This window comes from Plutella xylostella, chromosome 13 (genome assembly GCF_932276165.1).
Source record: "Plutella xylostella chromosome 13, ilPluXylo3.1, whole genome shotgun sequence".
Taxonomy (NCBI): Eukaryota; Metazoa; Arthropoda; class Insecta; order Lepidoptera; family Plutellidae; genus Plutella; species Plutella xylostella.
In genome coordinates, this window is record NC_063993.1 from 8,634,785 (window position 1) to 8,654,603 (window position 19,819).

Consider the following 19,819-nt stretch of genomic DNA (forward strand, 5'->3'; position numbering starts at 1 on the left):
CTTTAAGTAAGTAAACCAAAAGTTTGGTGTCAATAAACACCCAACACATACCATAACAAATAGCCTGATTAATTACGGCTGTGCAATAAAAAGTAAGTCGTGTGCATTAATCGGGGCACTTCATCAATATTAATTACTGATCAGTACGTCGGGGCGTGTCTCGTCAGTGTCCATTACTCGCGCAATTACCGGCAGCCATTAGTCATGTCATTGTGAGCCAGACGTGGATAGCGTAGCTGTGAGTGTTGTGAGTGCTTACAGAGTGAGTGTTTTTTGTTTTTTGCTGTGACTTGTGAGTGTTTGCTGGGGAAGAGTAAGATGATGGATAGAGCTCAGGATAGAGCGCTGGGGCTCTGGTCGCTGATGATAATATTTTCAGTACTACTATGCTAAAAACCTTTTTTTTATGTAGCCTGGGTAGAGTCCCACTGCTGGGCAAAGGCCTCCTTATAAATTGACCACCGTTTCCGATCCTGCTGAATACATATCTTTACAATAATATGATATCAGTTTTTTTTATTACTTGAAATATCTGCGTGTCCATATTTGAGAGAAATAAAGTAAATTCAGGTAATTTGCAGATCTTCCAGCAAAAAAATACGATAAAAATTCCAAAGTATTACCCGTCTGCCGCTGCCGTTGTCCTGAAGAACCCTGTCAAAGTCAAAGTTCAGTTACTGATGCCATCGGTACCATTGTGCACACGCCGCCTCATCCATCAAACTTTTCCCTTCAATCCTATTTGTTTTGCTGACACTTTTTGTAGCGGGAAGAAAATGGTGTAAAAGTTTTTTTTGCTTACTTTCCTGGATTGTTTCGTTACATGATTATACATAATATGATATACATAAAAAAAAACACGCACTCACGCCTTGTTCTAATGTACTCCCTTGCGGGGTAGGCAGAGGTGCATTGCTGCATCCACTTTTCGCCAGAGTGTTATGTTAGTCCCAATGTAATAGGGGGCGGGCCTATTGGCATTTTACGGGCACATCCAAGACCCGAGAACAAATATCTGTGTTTAAACAAATATCTGCCCCAGCCGGGAATCGAACCCGGGACCATCGGCTCAGTAGTCAGGGTCACTAACCAGTACTAACCACTACGCCATTCGGTCGTCTAACCACTATGCCATTCGGTCGTCTATGATATACATACCTAATATTATGGGTTATCTTCTACTATTATTGGTACAAAAACAAAATTATGTACATTTTATTAAATGAATTAATTATAATGTACGGTGGCCTGCGCCTAAAAGTATACAGGCGGAGTTTTTAAAATAGCTCCCTGATGATGAAGGGACCAGCTACAATTGTTATAAATCCGGGGACGTGTTGTGTGTGATGTGTGTAGCAGTGGTGTTTATGTGGATGTGCTTGAGCAGCATGTGAGCTTGAGATCGCTATTTTAAAAACTCCGCCTGTATACTTTTAGGCGCAGGCCACCGTACGTATACATTAATATGCCAGCTACGATATTTTGTTGGAATCATTTTTATTTTCCCTGTTATCTTTCTATCGAATTGTACTCGTATTACATTTTCACCGAAAGCGTTTTCCAGAAAGCAAAAAATAACACCCTTTAAAAATTCACACACATAAATTGAACGCAAGACTCGATGGAAAACCTTCAAGATAATGGAATAACAGATGAGTTACTCGTTTGAGTCATGTAAATTATGCTGTCGATCATCCTTAATCGAGCCTAAAAAGATTTTTCGGAGCTACATAGATGGTACATGAAATAACACATGTGTGCTTGATAGGATTTGTACGACGAATACATAGTAGCAATTTTCAAATTAAAGCCCGGCATAACAGTTGTTTAATTCAGCGAACTGTTGTAACATCAGAAACACAGTCGCAGGTCCGACTGAGCTCGCTCGAACAACTAGCAAATGAAACTCGCAATTGTTTAGCGTTGTTTTCGTCAAGAGCAGACTCCGTTTATATTGCAATATGAAGGAATGTATCTGTTGTCAGCCACTTGTTCTGTTCTGGACGCGCCTGTATGCGGGCTTTGCCTTTCCTGATTAAACTCCTCGCTCCGGAGTTATGTCCTCAAAACTACGAGCCAGGGGGGTTACTCTATACTGACGAAAAACGAACGAATGAGAGCTGTCGTGCAATCGGCACGTTTATTACAACGAGATAGAGTCAGACTCCGTTTTTCGTCATATAGAGTGACCCCCCTGCCCAGTGTGCGGCTCAAAGCAAGCTCCGTCTCATTAAAGTTGACATGCTGTAATATCTCACTGAAACTGTTTCCCGCAGTTATTTAGAATGATCCCGCATTGACTGTGGAAACTGATTGCACGTACGCGGGCTTCAATTAAGGACACTTATTCAGCAGAACAGAAGGGCGCATTGCCTGCGCTTGCGGTATCGTTTCGCAAGGTGCTTAGTAATTGCAGGCGCGGATCCTTCGTCCCTAAAGGCATAAATACACTGATCGTGCATGCCCGGTGTTCAAATGGCGCGGTTTTGCAATCCTCCCATTGTTTATTGTGCGAGCGATGCACGGCGCATCGAGTAGTGAATCTGGCAAAACGAAGACGACTGCAGTTGTGGAAATAGGCACCGGCAATCTGAGGATGTAACAAGACAACTTGACGGATCCTTGACTCGAATGAACCAAGGTTCGACACGTTGTGTCACTAACAATGCATGTCTTTTATTTTGAGTATTCTGTCCGCTGTTTTTAGTTTGCAAAATGAGCATCGTTAGTCGAATGCATTTGTTTATCCGTTCAATAGGATATTTCATAACACCGCATAGTTTGCTTGGTTTGAATGCAATTTTGATTCCAATGTATTTTTTTTGTTAAATTGTCTGATTTCAATTCACAAAAGCTTTGCACTTTTTGTTCTTTGGTGTGTGCACAACCTTAAAATATCATATAGCGACGCCCATGTGTGGTGGGTATGCAGGCGGCGGCGGGAATGCCTCCAATAGCTGGCGGTAAATATTGAACTTAGCGACGTGATCCCACCTCAATACCGAATATTTAATGAATATTTTGACCCTCGCGTAAATTCTCGCTAAAGGGAAAATACTCCCGTAATACTTATTTCTATATTTTGGCACCGTTCGCTGTAAGCCCCTGGATTCATGAAGTTAATACCGTACTTATGAATTCGTGCAATATCACGATTTACTTTGTTGAAATGTTGACGTATAAAATAGCTAACAACGTTTTGATAGTATGTTGATAGCCACGAAACACACTTATTTTGCACAACAAGTGCTACTAAAATAACTCTTAACTTGCCTACGTTTCTTCATAAAACTATCGATATAATCTCAAACGTAATTACCCAAGTCTAATCAGTACCTTAATCTGTTATACGACGCGTAACTAAATTCATCTTACCTTGAATGTAGAGATTCAAATTTTTGCTAATAAAGGTAGCCAGCAGATAGTAGTAGTACTTAGTAGGTCTGTGTATAGTAGGGGTATAGTTAACAGATGAGGAACAGCAGGGGCGCAAGTCTGCAAAATTACGTTATAGATGTCAATCATATGTCAATTGGATTATTATTTATATTAATACAAGAAAATTACATATTATTTGCTAATCCTCGGTGGTGGTAACCCCGCTGATCTTGCGTCACTGACCGGTGAGTTGCCATTACTGCGTTATCAGCAAGAAGTGCACCGGATCAGCAGAACAAAGCGGCAATGTGCAGCGCCGTGGGAGGATCTCACGGCCCGCGGGACTCCCGCCTAATTACTCATTTGGCCAACAATCCGCGCTTTGTGACAGATTAGAAATTAAGCCAGGGGGTCACTCTATATGACGAAAAACTAAGTTTCGGAGCACTGCTGCGCGAGCCACGACTCTATCTCGTTGTATTATACGTGCCGGTTACACGACAGCTCTCGTTAGTTCGTTTTTCGTCAGCATAGAGTAACCCTGCAGCCTCAAGCAAAGTTTTTAGTTGATTGTTTTAGGGGTTGGGCAATTTATTAAAATGTGATTACGCCAATGCACAAGTTGAACGAACTATAGTTATAGTTAATCGACTACTTTATCTTTGTGAGAATTCGTTTTGAAATGCTCATAAACATGCCACAGAGCGTGTACCTCTGAGGTTTAGTAACTAACAAGTGAACAAGCTCGTGCGAAGGGCGTGACAGTTCGCGTCTGAAATATTCGTAATGTATTCAGACAACTATGACAAGGTATCAAATTTCTCAATTTGTCATTGTAATTTGTACCATATCATTTACTAATGAATTATTCGTAGCGCGGCATGTTGCCATACAGATGCAAATACTATCATTGTCTGATCTCGGTAGGTATGCATTTGGGACGCGAGCGAAGCAAGGCATACTAACTATACTGTTTACAAAATATTGTTGGCAGGTTCGTTGCAAAATATCATAATTAAGTATCAAGAAAATTTGTTAAGTTCAGTGCATACTACTTTTGCAACATAAACACAAATATTAGCTACAGTTTGTATGTTAGTTATATAAGTACTAAAATTCTTCCAAAATACTGCTGCCAATACACAGAGTGAGCTAAATAAACTATATAACATCATGTGAATTTTCTCATACAACATCAAAATATGCAATTATGTAAATCGGGCAAAAGGTGCATGAGCTTTCCCGACAGTAAATTGCTTACCCACATACTGTAGTCTGCCTACACAGCTTGATTAGCATGCAGAATTAATAAAATTAAGCCTTGATTCATTGTGCTCACGATCTCAATTCCGAGTACATTGTTAAATCATATTGCGACTACAGCTGTCAACGCGCCAATACGTGAATTTTCCACATCGAAGAGTTATTAGATAACACGCAATCCAATTTTGATCTGACACAACGTCTGGAGCCGTTCCGCTACACAATAGACTATTTGACATTTCAACACGCGTCGCACGTCCCTTTCCGTTCTCATCTTCAGAAAATGGCGAATGGATGTCCTTATCTGCGGGTTGGGCGAAACTATCAGCATTTGAATACACTCGTTCATCTCTCAGATCAGACAAATTTGCAGCATTTTGCTGTCGAGTTTGGAAAATTCCGTTTTTGGACGCGGATAGATTTTGCCATTTTCGGTGCCACATTAAATGCAGTGCTCGTGCGCCCATAAAAGTGCACAGCTCTCCGAGATAAGCAAACTGTTTATAAGATTGGAAGTCTTAATGCGAAGTAGCGTAATTCCTTGGTTATCTCTCGCAATACAACTGGCGGAGCGAGCGTACAGCGAACATCGTCAAATGCATTTTCTCATACGAAATAAGTTGGCTGGGTATTGCGGGGCACGTAGATTTAAATCTTTTGTGAAGCGGCGACGGACGCGATGAATGCGAGCTTGATTGTATAATTTAGTTAAGGTAATCTCATGCAACACGTACAACTAGTCTAGGGCTGCAATTTCACATTTCAGACCAATGAGAGCGGCATTCATGGTTTCCACTTTATTTATTTTATTTTCGTAAAATCGATGACCCGAGCGTAATACAATCTGATTGCTGGTGTTTTCAATTTGTGAAGGCATAATAAAATGTTGTGTGCACCAATAAGTGCAGAAAGCAATTTGTAAAATAATAATTATAAGCTTTACAAGTAAGTAAATACGTGCTTTAATTAATAACCGAAATGATGCTGATGATAAAAATATATCTTATAACATCAAAGCCATACAAATGAGACAATCCGATTAAGTCATACCCTTTTGTTTTTTTTTTTTTTTCAGTGTGGAATCCATGACTTCAGAGACATAGACATAGGTGACTACGGATACGGATACAATACTCATGTGAAACGAACAAAACCTGTCTTTCTCTCATTGAAAGAACCTTGTTATTTTGCGTAGCCCTCGTCTTTAGATTTTCCGGGTGCAATTTCCCGAACGAAGACAAGTGGATCGGGGAAGTTCGCGTTTGACGCTGCTAATCGAATTGGTTCGGTTTAATCGGCGCGGCGGGCGCGGACGAGTGGGGAGTAATACGCGGAGGTGTGGCCACGACCACCTTTTGATCGCACCCCGGAACTCCGCTTAGAAAGCAATCGAGTCGGTGTTAATGCTGAAAGTAATTTCTACGGGTTCGCCCGGGCTTTGTGCTGCTGATTCGACACTAATCACAGCTTCATCCGACACTTGATTGTTATCATTTAATCTCGAGGTCGAACCCTGTGGCCGTAGCTCTCGCCGAATTATGGAAATCTTCAAGTGATCTTTTCCGAAATCGTGATTGGCTTTTTTATCCTCTCACTAATTAAGATGTAAATGAAATTTTCTGTTTAATGCTTTTCATTGCTGTGATAAAGCTCCCGTTTTAAGCGACGCTGTCTCCATGTAATACACTTATGCTGGCAATTAAAATATGCAAATATGCAAAATTGCTCAAACATTCCCGGATTTTTCACATACTTATTTACATAACATAAACGTTGTAGGTACTTTTATGCTATTCCTTCTTTCTTCTGTTTTGAATTTGAACAGGATATTTCGTCTCAGATAAATGAAATACCTAATTTACGACCGGATACCAATTCAGATTCAATTATAATAATAATATTTATGCTATTCGTTTTATTTCAATGAAATATTATCCCGTGATAGAGTACCTACGTTATGTTTCTTAATTTTATCGATATTGAAATATATTGCGATACGGGTATTAAATGTATACAATTATTTAGGTAATAATAAGCCATAATGGTAGTTACGAGTTCAGCTGCCATGAACAATACGGTGTTATAAATTCAATTAAAGACAATATTGATGTAGGCAGTTACTAAAGGATTTAATCATTTTGGGCAATAATTTGATTTCAACCACATTTACTGTATACAGGTAGGATGATAATGGTAATAGGTAGATAGGATTAATGTTCACATAAAAGCGCGTGAAATACCTTTGAGTCATGGAAAATGTATTTCAATCAAATGTGTTAGTTGAACAGACGAATCCACTTCCTGTTGAATTATGCAGTACACCATGCAATAAACTGTAGCATCACATGCCTTCATAGCTGTAATTAAGTAACCTTACAAGGATTTTTTTTTCCAAATCAATACATTTATTTTAGATAAAAAGTCAATTATTCTAACCGACAGTGGTAGCGATCTGGCCAGCATCTTCTTTTTAGTTTAATTTTAATTTTATATTAGTTAGTACTATGTAACTAATAAAGCCCATTATTCTTTTACACATTTTTTATAAGAATATAAACTTTAGATTATTTACCACTGACGTCTGAAGGTAAGTACGATATGAATCATCCAAGTTGGTAGGTACTGACAAGCTCACAACCTTTGTGTGGGCTGCATTTGTCGACCTACAACCTTTCACGTGAGCCAAAGGGCGCGGAAGTTACGTCATCACTTACTGAGTACCCGGAATACTTCATTGCATTTTGGTTACTAAGGATCAATACAGTATGTCTAGTATAGGTTTGACAGTTTGTCGAAAACTATAAAAGTTTCAGTTTTCTCGCATACAAACTGGCGCCTCTAGCGGAAACTATCATGAAACTTTTGACAGATTATACAGGTGACAAAAGAACACACACACACACACACACTCACGCCTTGTACTAATGTACTCCCTTGCGGGGTAGGCAGAGATGCATTGCTACACCCACTTTTCGCCAGAGTGTTATGTTAGTCCCAATGTAATAGGGGACAAAAGAAAACCAAAACTTTTTTCTTTACGTAAATTGCAAAGCCCGTACTAGAGGTATTTGTATAATCTACGGTAGAAATATTATATATATGCTTTTGTATTGTTTTTGGCCTCCCAAACGAACGTAGTTTGAGGTGTTATAACCTCATTTTGTAAAAGCTTAAGTCCCTACCATGTTTTTATAAATTATAATTAATATAGGTATAATAATAAAATACCAAATTATGTTTTTTTGCATCCATTAAGTTTTTATTTACAAATTGTATTTTAATATAAAAATACAACCTCAATTTAAAAAAAAAAAAAAAAAAAAAATCTATCTATTTCCGAAATTCGACATTCGAGATAGATGAGACAGATTTAGATTAAAATTGATATTTATCGGTGCAGAACTATTTTCAAAAACTATGGAAAATTTATGGATTAATAAAATTTATATTCTCTAAAGTATTGCAACGGAATTTTAAATTAAAAAAAAAACATTTCAGCTTACTATAAAACTAAATACGGATATGGCGGAATAGTTGATGCTTACATTAGAGGTACTTAACAACGTAGCTAAAAAAATAAAAATAAAACGTACTTAATGTAAGTAAGTACAGCTATCACTTTTTATCACTATCCTGTAAGACTGAATTCTTTATTTGTTTTCTTCTAATTATCAGTTAGAAATTATATTAATCGGGATACTAGAGTACTTTCTAAACTATTTAATTGGGCGAAGCCTGATAACCTTTAGACTGGAAAATTTATGCTGTTATAAATTCAACCACTCGCCAATAGCCAACCGATAATTGTGAAAAACTACCATAGATCTATAAAGATACGGTCCTAATTGCCTTGAGCAAGTAACCACGCTATTAAAGCCCAATTTTCCTACTGAAACTTTACAAAGTATTAGTATGTTGCTAAGAATTATACAAGAGCTGTTTTACTATGAAACTATACCAATAAACAAGTTTATTGTACCTAGAAGTCGTTTCCAAGTAACGATCTCAGTTTTCAGCCAGGTTAACAATAATAATAATAACTTATTTATTTAAACTAAATATGGGGCACCAAATTATTAGGGCATACATCATCAAATTGAGCACTGTTCTCCAAACTAGATGAAAATCAGTTTTTCAGAAGACAGTTCTTTTTCAGATTTATGACATAATAGTAAAATATAAAATGTAAGAAGATCACATACCTAAATTAGGCATCACTAAAATTATCATGTTAGGGCTGATTTTGCAATAGTCAGAATATAAAATTTATTTGAGGAATAATTGTGTTGCTGTCCCCTGTGAATTATTTGTATTTGACAGTGACAGCAACAATTTTATTCCTCAGATAACATTTATCTGACCATTGAAAAATCAGCCCTTAGTATTGTAATATATAAATAATAACTAGGTACTTACACAAAAAGTCCGATTCTGTAGTCCATTTTTTAGTTTAGCTGTCAAAACTTAAAGTCAAATTCGGAACAAAGAATTTATTTCGACGATATAAATTTGAAAATTGTTGTCTTGAGGTCTCCAACTCTCGCCTCCAGTACGTCTAGTACAGGTTTGATAGTTCATCGAAAACTATAAAAGTTTCAGTTTTCTCACATACAAAGTGGCGCTTCTAGCGGAAATTATCATGAAACTTTTGACAGATAATGTATGCAGGTGACAGAAGAAAACCAAAACTTTTTTCGTTTGCATAAATTGCAAAACTCGAACTAGAGGCCGAGAACCTACACATGCGTGGCAACAATTAGTTACACGTCTGAACGTCTCAGAAGTTTGACGAAACACACGGTATTAATTATCTGTGACGGTGCGATTAGTCATTAGTGACGTATCCATTAGCACGAAACATAAGATATTGCTATATCTTAGTACCAAGGGTGCTGTACAGTCAGCGCTGTAAACACATTATGATCTTCGACCTTGTCAAAGTATAAATTAGGAAACCGTCAATAGCTTCAGTGCTTGATGGTGAAGTTTGGTTGTGACAAGGAACACAGCTGTGCATTGTGTATACTATTTATGCAACTGGCTCTACATGAGTGTAACCCAATAGACCTACTACTACTACCAACATAACCAGCGAACGGAAAATATAAAAAAAATATTTTTTCTTTTTCGCGCCAGCCAGGATTTAAAATTCTTAATTCAAAATGAGCGTGCACTAAGCCGGGTGACCGTGCTGTAACACGACAGTTCTAATCCTAGGGGAGCGGGCCGCGTGCGCCCCGCGTGTGGCTAATGATGTTGACCCGATTATTAGATGAACCCAGCATACGTGAAAAGACCGCTAAACTGAAATGATTCCGTTTTCATTTATGATGAGAGTGGGAGATGAAATTTTGTAGGCTGTGAGATGCCTTGTGCGTAATACTAGTAGGTATAAATATTATGTATCGACATAATAGGATTATTCAGATTTCTACGTGAAATTTTCGTTAAAGCTATAAAAGCAAACTACTAGTAGGTATACTTAGTATTATGTGCCGACATAACACGATTATTCAGATTCGTAGATGGAGTTTTCGTTAAAGCTATAAAAACAAAATTTTCTTGATACGATCGCACAGATAATACTCATAAATCATATAACAACTCGTCAACCAATGCGACGATGGTCTAGAAACATCGTAAAATGTGATTGATGTTTCATCGATGCAAATAGCGTATATGCAATCATAATACAGCTCAGGGAATATGACTAGAATTTATATCACGGACTGACCGGCTAAAGCTAAAATTGGTTTTCAGTACACACAGTACTAGCAAGGGTAGTTATTAAACTGAATTCTGATTACAAAGGAATATTTTTGATTGAACCCAATAAAATATAGTTTTTCTTTCTATTTTTATTTCCTGTCTGAAACGTTCCCAAACATTCTTCAGCTGTTACAGTCTACTCGAATGTGTCGGACATGGGCTTGTCAAATCCAAAAACCGCTCTTCGTGTTTCCGAAACTACTAGAAAATGACATTGGTCGTGATTTCGGCGACTGTTTCCACTCGGCCGTCGCTGTTTCCAGATTAGTGTAGCGGAGACACACCGCGACTCGCTCCGTGCTGTGACTACCAAACAGGCGCGCTATTCTGACCAGTCATATGAACCCGCAAAATATTAACATTTTGTTATCCCTTTACATTTTTCATCATGAACACTTACAGTCGGTACCTACCGCCGCCATACGTTGATTGCTTGCTTGCTTCCTTCCTTGTCAACAACGCGTGAATTGACAGTCAATCACAGCAATAAATACGCGTACTACAATAAGATCAAAATATACATAATAATATATTTACATGAGCAGACAGATCCTTGCCTGTAATTGGCTGTTACTTTTTGTCATTTGCTATCCCGACTGCTTCATTATAATAACCAATTTTTTACAATCGCTATAATTTTATCTTTAGATTTCTGTGTCTTTAGGAACAACAAATAGCACAGCAAACATGAAGCACACTGGAGTCATACGTTATTTTATTTCACGGCATCTTCACTGTCCAGAATACGTCTCCAGGGTGAGTGCAGAGAGGGCCTCGTGTCCACGAATAATCACTGGTACCGAATAAACATTCTGTCGAACGTCGACGTCGCGTCACGGAGGCTGAATGCGTGGACCTCAACGTCGGATTGACTGGCTTTTGATGCCGCTACGTTTTGTTTTCTGAACACTAATATGTTACAGGCCTGTGCTTTGAAAGGCGGAAGATGGAATTGATGCTGGTAGGATAATATGTGGGTAGCAAGCAATGCAGCGAGCTTATTTGATTAGATAAAAAGGTTTAAAAATTCTATAGCTAATTATTAATTATACACTCGCGAGCAATGAGAAAGTTCCAGATGCAAAATGCCGATATCAGTTATTTTAACATGATGTTTTTTTTTAACACAATGTTAGCGTTTTTAGTTGGTAATATTTTCATGCGCTGTTAAATTTAATATAGGTACTTCATTAATGCAGATGTTGTCACTAAGCTAGACTTTTGCGTTTAGGAGTAATTTGGAGCTATTGTTACTTTAACTTTTTCATTTCTCGCAGTAGGTATATCTTCTAACGCGTCTTGATATGGCATGCCTATTAAGGGAAAAGCAACTTTTTTTGACCGAATTCAAAGAAAGGAGGTTCCCAATTCGATTAGATTTTTCTTTTAATAATACATATAATTAATGCCTTATATTATATCACATTGTACTGTTTACTTACTTCTCTCGCCTCCCGACGCCTGAGCCAGCTAATCAAGCAACATGCCGTGCGTACAATTTGCCGTCGGACGTCGACCCGCGCTTAGTTCCCCGATGGGGGATTGGCAGGTAATATCGCGCGTCACTCCGCTGCGTGAGCCTTATACGGGTCACTCTACCTAACCTAACCACAACTATATTATATCGTTAAGCTAAGCGTCCACCTATTAGTATCATACGCATCGGAGCAAACGGATTTTCATAAATATATGGAGAAACGGCGTGTCGGCAATACCGCTGAATTGGACGCACTTCTGTGAACATGACTTATCAATAATACGACTAGGTTCTTACCACAAAAACATAGACAGTGTTTAACAGATGTTTAGCGCTGTCAAACGCCTACTAAATCTGACAAATTTCGTTATAAACACTTGTTAAACAGCGTTTAAAGTTTTTTTGTGGTAGTGCAGTTACCTTTTACCGTACTGATTGCATGACAGGTCTCGTTCATTAGTTTTTTGTGAAGCTAGTGTGGCCGTCCTGGCTGTCAGCTGACTGGTACAAGAGTACACCACAACGTGCCTGCTGCAATGGAAGTGCTTTGAAGAGTAATGGTCGCCATTTTTTCTCACATAACCTTTGGAAAGGTGTGGGCGTTTTTTTAGTTTGAAGTATGTCAGAAATCTCTCAGCAAGCGAATGGTTGTAACTATTCTGCATCATTTTAGGCTATTCATAAAAGGTAAACCAACTGTGTGTATGTTTAATTGCGTTTATTTAAAAACTAGGCTTTTTGCCATTATCTCGTTGAATAGGTTTATAATTTGAGCAATGTACGTCATAATTCTAGTCAGTATGTCATAGACAAAACAAACGATTCGCATTAGCGACTTTAATAGACTCGCAACAGAGACATTAGCATTAGCGTGGTGATTGTGATCTCGCTATATCAGGGGAGTATTTTCGATTTTCCGCCAATCACACGTTTATGGGAGATGAATCGTGAAATACCAAAAACAGAGATGGAATTAGGGGGGCAATTCCGGTGATTCGGGAGATAATGGCCAGGGTCCAGTTTTTTTACTGTTATGAAATTTATCATAAATTTGGTGTGTTACCTTGTATAAATACTAAGAACATTTTGTTATCTAATAGTAATAGTTGATAATAAACTCGCTGTATTGTAACAATTAAATAAAATAAAATAACAACGAATTTAAAATATACTGGACAAAGGGTCGTTTTTTCAATTCTCAGACAAACCTAGAAATACCTGAAGGGTCGTCGAAATAAGGCCCCGACGGGATTCCTCGTGAGAACAAGTGAGCTTTCTGATGATAAATTAAACCCACTAAGCCATTTACGTGTCTTTACATACTTTATAAGCCCAAAGACAAATACCTAAATACCCCCAAAATGGTTCCCTGTTTTGCGATTTAGGCGTAGGATGAGAGTGGTAACTAATAGCCAAAAAAAAAACACTATCTTACAAGCTTTTTTTTTACATACGTAATCCTAATTAGATTATTCATTTGTTTCAGGTAATATGTCTTCAAACACACTCACCAATGCTATGGCTCACGACCTCAAAAGACGTTTGTGGTTCCATATTCATACATAATAGTCTAGTCAATAATTATTATTACCATTTATATTTGGTTCTACGTTCTGTATTTTAGGTTTGAGAGACAGAGATGAATGTGACCTTTGTGTGGTTTTCGCGGTCGCGTCACGACGGACGGTGCGACGACGTGGAAGGGTGCAGGGGGGTCACTCTATACTGACCAAAAACGAACGAAAGAGGGCTATCGCGAAATCAGCACGTTTTACCACGAGATAGATTCGTGGCTCGAACAACACCGAAACGTTTTTCGTCATGTATAGATTGACCCCCTGGTGTGCTGGTAAACCAATAATTAAGTGTGATTGGTGTGTCCTCGGCTAACTCCGCACGGGTCACAGGGGGCCGTTTAATTGTTGTACCTACGCGTCGCGTGTAAATTACAAAATTGGTTTTGTGGGAACTCGTCGTATAGGTAGGTACACCAATGTTGCCTTTGATTAATTCTACCCATAACTGTGATATTTTTGGTTTTCAAATCAAATGGATGACATCATTATCTTTCATTCAAAATCAAATTTAAACAAATGACTTGTAATAGGTGAGCATAATATAACAATCAATAGTAACCTCGAGTATTATACCTACGTACTGAAGAAGAAGTCAAGGGTATGCAGAGTACATTTTTTATTGTTTTCAAAACGTTGCAAAGGCTTTTATCTTTATTTCTCGTGCGCTGTTTTTTTTATCAATCATCTCAGCGATGCTAATTGGCATCTTCAGAGTTATTAGGTCAAACGGTGTAGGTTGGATCCGTAGGCTTTAAATTTAAATTGTTTATTACTTTGAAGAGGTATTATTTTGACAGTTGTATATAAAGAGAGACCTTCATTGTCAATTTAGCAACTTCAATAGGGCCCGATGCCATGGCTGAGTGGAATCGTGAATCACGTTAATGAATGCATCAGTTTTCCATTGAACCGAGAGCCCTTGCTTGGTTCAAGTAGCAAAATAGATATGGCTTTAATGAAACATTATTGACAGGCAACTTAAATAGCGCTTCTTGGAACCCTTGGCAACATTTCACGGGATGAGGATTTTTGGTGTCATTTCTGCACTGATACTATCATTTATCAAAGGATAGTTTACTACGTTAATGATTTTAGTACAAAGAAAAATAACAAAGAGTGGCGATACTTTTCCAGCATAAAAAGTGACGCTGTAACACCAGGCTGTCTCGCCACCGCTCTCAAAGGAAACAAAAGGACGTAGCTCAGTTTATAGGATTCCTTGGCGTAGTCATAAACCCTTTGTCGTGTAGACTATTTTGTTCAAGAAGAAGACATTTTGCTCTTAGAGCTTAGGTATACTGTGTTTGAAGTTTAACATTAAAGTTCCTTCCTAATGAAAAGTTAAATGTAATTTTTTTGTTTCCTCCACTACTGGACATAGGCTTCTATGTACAGTCAGCTGCATAAGTAGCTATACACTTTCGAATCTTGTCAATCTAACAAAATGCCTATCTAAACATTGAAGCATTGACGGTTCGTCAGTTTGACAAGGTACAGAAGTGTATAACAACTTATGCAGCTGATCGTACAATACATTATGCTTTTTCGCGGAGATTTGCATCGCGTTTAAAACCGTCTGCAATAAAAAATGCACACTATAGCACTCAATGATACCTAATGTTACAATTGAAATGGTGGAATACCTAATATTTCAAATTGGTCTTGTAGTTTCTCAGACTAATGTTACGTAAACGTAGTCTAAATAACTAAAAATAATCATGTTAAAAAAATACCTCAAGACAAACTTAAACTATATTTAACGAACAGCAGAACCCTCATAGTAAAGTTCCTCGCCATTCTCGACTAGATTTTAAACACATATTTAACGAACAGCAGAACCCTCATAGTAAAGTTCCTCGCCATTCTCGACTAGATTTTAAACGTCGCACCAGCTAATAGATTTTTTCACAGAAGTCGCCGCTACGAAGAAAGGGAGATTTTTACTGAGCAAATTAACATTTACATAGAAAATTTCTATTAAAATTTCCCGTTAAGTTTTAGCTTCCTTCATTTGAAAGTCGGATTCGGTTGTAATTATTCGTAGTTTGTATCACTTGACCGCATTTCCGCTCTCGTATCTACCGCTGTCCGTCTTCAGCGAATGCAAATTGCAAATGGCGCCACAAATAGGCTAGTTGCTTACTAACTGAAAAACTTACAGTACCGGGACTACCTACAGCGGCTGCAATATTATTTGCAAACTAGTGTATTTGTGAAGGATGCCGGTGTCTTCTACTGAAAACTTACTGAATGGACTATTAAAAAAATTAAAAAACCGACTTCAAAAAACCACTAAAATGTAAGAAATAATTTAAGGTTTACACAAATTCTACTCGTATGAGACAGTACAAATATACCTAAGCAGGAACTGTTCTTTTTTTATGTTGGTGCGGTGACAAAGTAATCTGAAGAAATATGGCACCAACTTCAAAAAAGAACAGTTCCTGCTTAGGTATATTTGTACTGTCTCATACGAGTAGAATTTGTGTAAACCTTAAATTATTTCTTACATTTTAGTGGTTTTTTGAAGTCGGTTTTTTAATTTTTTTAATTATTATTTTATTTAATAGTTTTTAGTTTATTTGTAATAATTTTCAATCAAAAGTAAGGTGCAAATGATACCAAAATGTCCTACTAATCAATACGAATCATTCAAGCCTAAACACGAAGTAGTTGCTATATACCGTTGAGGAGTTCCCCTGACTGCCTTCCGTTTCCATCATCAGATCAGCTCAAGGTCACCATCATATTTTTTTGTTATAAGAACTATATTTATGTTCTTAATTTCATTAGAATCGGTTAATATGTGCCCAAAATGGAAATTCATACCCTGTTTTTACCCCTTTACCCACCCTTGGGGGTGAGATAAAATTCTGAAAAAAAAATGGGACCACCTGGAAGCTCAACCCAATACAACAAAAAAAGAATTTTCAAAATCGGTTCATAAACGGCGGAGTAATCGGTGAACATACATAAAAAAAAATATAAAAAAAAAAAAAAAAAAAAAAGATCCCGACGAATTGAGAACCTCCTCCTTTTTTTGAAGTCGGTTAAAAATACCTATACCTCTCTCATCTAGCCACTTGTGCGTGATACTCATATAAGTAGTTTTATTTATTCCTATGTTATTTTAACGGGCATTCATAATCTTGTATGCATACAGCATATAGGTACAGAAGATGAAACCCCTGATCTTCTGAATCGAATATCGTATTCAGGCTGTACTTAACCATTAAATTTGTTAACAGTAATAACCACAGCAATACTGCACATTCTCTACAACTCTACCTGGGCGTGGTGTTGTAGTTAACGAGGATCCGCCGCCTCTTCCGCGCCCGAGACCCGCAGGAGTCATGTGATACGGACTTGACCAGCCCTGACTCAGCAATAGTACAGGGTGCTAGTAGTTACGAGTGCTAAATTACAAGTAATGGTAGGGGAGATAAGTCTTGTACACAAAATTGAAGAGAGTGTAGCTAAGATTCTCGAAGATTCAATCAAATGAAAGCCATGCTACCCAATAAAAACTATTGAATATCTGTTTTTTAGAGGTAGTGTATGGTGCAAACTTATGTAGGTGAGAAACTTGAATATTCACAAGGATAATTTATCAAAGCGGCCACCAACACAGAGATTAACATATCAACTTCCGTGCTTTTGTTCTTTCGACCTTTCTTAGCTGGTGCAAGTGACACCCCTAGAGGAAGTCACTGCAACACCGCGACGCTTCCCCCACGGCCCGTGGCGGCGGCGGCGGCGGCGGCGGTGGTGTGAAGCTGGAGGGTTATTCTACAGGGTGTTGCAAAAATGGTATACTAAGCCGAAACCTACGTGTGCAGCATGTTATATCTCAGCTCAGAAATGAAATCAGAAAGCCAAAATTCGCAAACAAAGACATCCTTTTTTTAGAGAATTTTGCAACACCTTTATACTGACTATGAGCGAACGAGCCGAAGCTACCGTGCAATCGGCAAGTTAAATATAACGAGATAGAGTCTTGGTTATTGCAGGAATGCTCCGAAACTATGTTTATCGTCATGTAAATAAATAAATAAATAAATGTAGAGTGACCCCCCTGTGTCAGATATTCACGTCTTATACAACTTTTTTCATGAGCTTCGCATAGCATCGCCTGCTTCAACGAGAAATACGGGACAAAAAATAGCCTATGCGTTGTTAATCTAAAAGCATTATTATATTACAAGTATTAGACATCGGCGCAAAACGGGGTTTAGCTAGTTTCAAAAACAAAACAGGCATTTGAAAGGTGAAGCGAGTTTATTGCAATTGTTTCCAAAATTATTTATCTATATTGTATTCTCAATCAACTTTATTACGTTAACATTACGAGCTATAACAGTTCAAACATATAAACAGAAACAAAGGTAAGTTCGTTTGTTATCGAATTACAGTTCGAATATAAAAGCAATTCCAGATCCTCCATTGCTTTAACAATAATTGTTTCACAATATTGTACAGTCCGCGCACGAACAAAAGTCTTATCTAGTGATTGAAATAAGGCTGAATGCACAATGCGCACTCGATACTGTGTGGATCGAGTTGTGTGCTCTGGGCAAATCGGGATCTGCATGTGCGCGCGCCCTTATGTGCTCAGCCCTCGGTGCGATCGCATCGTCATTACGGGGAATAAGGGGGTATACAGGTATAGATACCCTCCCGAGTGCATCAACACGCGTAGGTATGAATGTAGTGGAGGCATGCAGTTTTAGGTGTATGCGTTGTGTAAATATAGTGGTGGTAGAGCCCCTTTTTTATTTCGAAGTATAACTGAAGAGTTAGGAACCTCTAGCAGCCAGCAAGTGCTGATATTATTGTGCCCAAGTAAAACATGACTCTCTGTTCCTGTAGTAAAAGTTTTTTTTTATATTTCTATGAAAACAAAATTTTTGACTGTTTTGTCATGTCATCGTTGCTGTAAATTCATCCCAATAAAATACAGAGTTGGGCGTACTTATCACTAGTTTCATCCTACAACTTTATGCAAATTAGGTGCCATATTATGTACATTCTACCTAAACCGTATTAGCGTGCGCCTGAAAACTGTAAAGCCAACGGAAACTAAAGCGAACGCGTCCATTTATTATGCAGAGCCATAAAACTATAAAACCGAGATCTAGTCAGTGCGAGCGTCAATACGGGCTGCGAACCACATCCTCACATTTGCATGTTTTCCCAAACCACTGCCATACACTAAAGTACCCCCACTAGGGGTGAAGGTATACATATAGCTATTATATGTAGCTATAGGTTAGAGTTCAGGGAATCTATGTCTGTCTCTTTCTGTCCGTATACTGTCAAAGCAAGGCAGGTATACATTTAAGGTCAGCATTAGCTTAAAGTTCCTTTCTGCAACTCAGCGTGTGAGTGTTATAATTTTATTAGTTTAATATGTGTCTGAAACTGGTCAAGCGTTTTTATCTTCGAGTTATATGAGATGCCTCGTTTTCAGTATTTTTATGTCAAATATATGGGATATTTCTTCAATAATGGACTTATGACTAACGTCTTCTGTTCAGTTATACTCGTATGAGTACAATCGTGGACTATAGGAATGGATGTAATTTAATGTGCCTTTTACTAGTTTGATAAATTCGATAGAACTCTACACTGTTCTATTTTTGAATCTGCAAGAGGAGGTCTATTGTTTGAACGGTACAATGATGAATGAATGAATTATTTATTAATGGCTCATGAAAGGATAAACGTTTAAAAGTAAATGTTACAAAACATACCGAATATTCATATGAAAGACCTACATAACAAACTGTCTTCCCACGGACTTAGGTTTTATTGGCATTTCTAGGTTAGGATCTATTAAATTTAAAGGTGTTTATTGTATGATTTGTATGGATTGATAATAACTATCCATGGTCGGATATATTATTATGACCAAAATATGTGATCCATATGAATTATAATTACCAATATTCGTCGTATATGGAATATGGATAAATAAAATAATAGAATTTACATTGAAAAAGTTTTCATAACGTCATAATTATAAGTACCTATCCCATATTTATAGTCCGCATACTTAGACCAAAACTATTGTTCCCCTGCTACCACGACCGCTCGCTTTAACTAAGATAATATTCTGAAAAAAAAATGGGACCACCTGGGAGCTCAACCCAATACAACAAAAAAAGAATTTTCAAAATCGGTTCATAAACGGCGGAGTAATCGGTGAACATACATTAAATATATATATATATATATATATATATATCCCGAAGAAATGAGAACCTCCTCCTTTTTTTGAAGTCGGTTAAAAACAGAGGGCTTTCTCTAGGTTTTTAATTTTAGCCAGTGAGTTGAGGCATGAGCGTGAGTCAGC

The 19,819-nt window shown here is 37.7% G+C and overlaps 1 protein-coding gene across 3 annotated transcripts in view; it reads left to right on the forward strand.

The window, feature by feature from the left end:
* The window catches only part of LOC105387187, an 81,660-nt gene that overhangs the window by 42,515 nt on the left and 19,326 nt on the right, over window positions 1-19,819 (forward strand). The window lies entirely within an intron of this gene.